Below are 3,366 nucleotides of genomic sequence, written 5' to 3' on the forward strand. Positions count from 1 at the left end.
CATGTGAAATTTACTAAATGTGGAATATAAATATCTTAACACGATAGCTAAGAAAATGCCCTGAAGGCTATGCTAACCAGTTTGATGAAAGTATTTCAAATTGTACATAAAGGCCGGTGCTCTCTCTCTCCCTGGATTGCTCCGTCGGCTTTGGTAGTTTAGCTCTCCCACCCCCACCAACTGCCGCTGCCACATCGCTCCCTGGCTGGTACATTTTCCCGATGCAGCACCGGGACTACCTGGCCGTGTGCAGGAGCCGGTCCTTGGGCCCCAGTGGCTCCATGGACCCCTAGGTATGTCAGACGCCGACTCCGCAGCCGCCGCTGCCTCACCAGTCCTAGGGAGGTGGAGAGGGGTTCCCAGGGGGCGCCCAGGCCTCCTCCGCCACTCCTGCTGCTCTTGACCACGGGTTCCGACGCGACAGTGGGCGGTCCAGCGCTGACCGTGCTGCTGTCCCCCTCAGCCACAGCCTCGGTCAAAACGGAGCCGGAGAACAAGTACCTGCCCAACTCAGGGCAGAGAAAGACTCGCTGGACCCGTCCTTCACTCTCACCAGGCAGCTGCTGTCTGCAGAAATTGAGAAGGTTCAGAAGGAAGATTCAAAAAGAGATGAGGAGAATTACTAGGATTTTTCTCTAAGAATATGAAGCTGAAAGAGTGGGTGTGGATACCTGTCGAGCAGTATGTGGGCAAGATCCTTGGACCACAAGGGAATACAATCAAAAGCCTGCAGGAAGAGACTGGTGCAAAGATATGTGCTGGGAAAGGGCTCAATGAGAGACAAGGCCAAGGAGGAGGAGCTGTACAAAGGTGGAGACCTGAAATATGCCCACTTGAATTTGGATCTACATATCTTCACTGAAGTCTTTGAAACCCCATGTGAGGATTATGCTCTTATGGCCCATGTCATGGAAGGAGTCAAGGCTTTTATTACCAAATATGATGGATGATATCTGCCAGGAACAATTTCTAGAGCTGTCATACCTGAGTCTTCTTGTGGATGTAGGGTACCAGTGAGAGGTCGAGGAGCTGCACCCCCCCTCCACCTGTTCCTAGGGGCCGTGGTGTTGGACCACCTCCTGGGGCTTTGGTACGTGGTACTCCAGTGAGAGGAGCCATAACCAGAGGTGCCCTGACTAGAGGCGTGCCATCCCCACCTACTGTGACAGGTGCTCCAACACCAAAATCACCAACAGCAGGCATCCAGGGAATACCTTTGCCTCCAACCCCTGCACCAGTAACATATGAAGAATATGGATATGATAACATGTGCAGAACAGAGTTATGAAGGCTAAGAAGGCTATTATAGCCAAAAGCCAAGGAGATTCGTAACATTATGACTATGGACATATGGAGGTACAAGATTCTTATGAAGCTTATGGCCAGGACGACTGGAATGGGACCAGGCCATCGCTGAAGGCCCCTCCAGCTAGGCCAGTGAAGCATACAGAGAGCACCCACATGGACGTTATTAAAAACAAACATGAGGGGAAAATATGTTATGAGCGAAGTTGTTACTGATTTCTTGTATCTCCCGGATTCCTGTTGCTTTACCCACAAAGATAAGTAATTCTTTAAATGGATTTCTTCGTGGTCCCCTTCTTCTTCCCGCCTTATTCCATTCTTAACTCTGCATTCTGGCTTCTGTGCGTAGTATTTTAAAATGAGTTAAAATAGATTTAGGAATAGCGAATTAATGTTTTAACTGTGTAGATGCTTTTTTGTTGTTTAAATACAGACAGAAGTATACCTTTTATATTAAAAAAATGTATATAAAACCAGCACATTGTACCCCATGATTGCATTATTGTACACAGCTATGATTTAATAAAAAAAATCTGTATGGCCAAATATAATCACATTCTCAGGTGCTAAGTGTTAGAACGTCCTTTCATGAATATGAGAGAAAGGATATAGTTTACCCCACAAAATACATTAAACCTCTATAGAAGACAGACTTTCAGGAAAGGGATTACTGAGTCAAGAGACATACATATGCACAATTTTAATATTAAATAGCTGCCATCAGATTACTTGCCAAAGTGCTGTGATAGGTACATGGTCATCATCAGTTTCAGAATATACCTGCTTTTCTGCGTCCTTTCTTGGATGTTAACATTCTACTAATTTTTGGACAATATGCTGTCCATATGTCTAATAAATCATGTTTCATTGTTTCTTTCATTCCAGTTTCTTAAGAGTCACCTCTCAATCGTTTAATGTCTGAATTTTCATTTTTCTGAGTCATCTGCTCAAACCTTGGGGTCTGTGATGAACTTTCTCCCCCCAAACCCCCACCCCATTGAAGTCTACTAGCATTGGCTCTTTGCCAGATCTGGGATTGCTGTAAGGTCAATTTCTCACCTTTTCCTTTCATGTCGGTGAAAGAAAAATGATGTATGTTGGTTTAAGTTCAAAAGGGTTTTTTTTTCAGTGTATTGCCCTACACAATATAAAATGTGAACAAATGAGGCTTCTCCAGCCTTTCCTCTCTGTCAAGAACAGGAAGCCTAGGGAGAATTTCATATAGTTCTTGCTGTTGAATGTTCTTTCTGACCTATGTGCTTGTGAGAAGTCATTTCATATCCCAAAGGTTGTGTTTACTCATCCACGTAATAAGGATAATGTTTTTGAAGATTCACAGGGATACAGCTTTCCATACATGCTATTTCATACATGTTGCACCATAACTGATAAAATACCTTTAAGATGTCTTGAAGATAAAGATGTCTTAAAGGTATTAATAGATTAATCAGGCCAGGCACCATGGCTCACACCTGTAATCCTAGCACTCTGGGAGGCCGAGGTGGGCAAATCACCCAAGTTCAGGAGTTGGGAGAGCAGCCTGAGCAAGAGTGAAACCCTGTCTATGAAATACAACCTGGGTGTTGTGGTGGGCGCCTGGAGTCCCAGCTACTTCCTTGGGCAGCTAAGGCAAGAGGATCCCTTGAGACCAAGAATTTTAGGTTGCTGTGAGCTATGATGCTACAGTACTCTACCCAAGGCAACAGAGTGAGAGTCTGTCTCAAAAAAAAATAAAATAAAAATAAAAAGTTAATCATTCTCATCCCATAAAATTTTACTTTGAAAGCCTAGAATATTTTACAACATGGATACTCATGTCCTCCAAATGCACAAGTCCTTAAAGAGTAGTTCAGGTCTGAAATTCAGACCCCAATCTTTCAGTGCACTGTGGCACTGCCACTGACTATGTTCCTTCTTGTCCTCCTAGTATAAAAATGAGTCTCCCTGAAACTAGAAGAGACCTTATAATGTAGACTCATGATCCAGGAACTGAAACATTTCTACACAGCAACAGAATGACGAGACAACACAGAACTGGGAGAAAATATCTGTAAATTATAC

The 3,366-nt window shown here is 43.9% G+C and overlaps 1 pseudogene; it reads left to right on the forward strand.

The window, feature by feature from the left end:
* The first annotated feature begins 221 nt into the window (after nt 1–221).
* Nucleotides 222–1,475, forward strand: LOC128582099 (KH domain-containing, RNA-binding, signal transduction-associated protein 1-like; annotated as a pseudogene).
* The last annotated feature ends 1,891 nt before the right edge of the window (nt 1,476–3,366 follow it).

This window comes from Nycticebus coucang, chromosome 3 (genome assembly GCF_027406575.1).
Source record: "Nycticebus coucang isolate mNycCou1 chromosome 3, mNycCou1.pri, whole genome shotgun sequence".
NCBI lineage: Eukaryota > Metazoa > Chordata > Mammalia > Primates > Lorisidae > Nycticebus > Nycticebus coucang.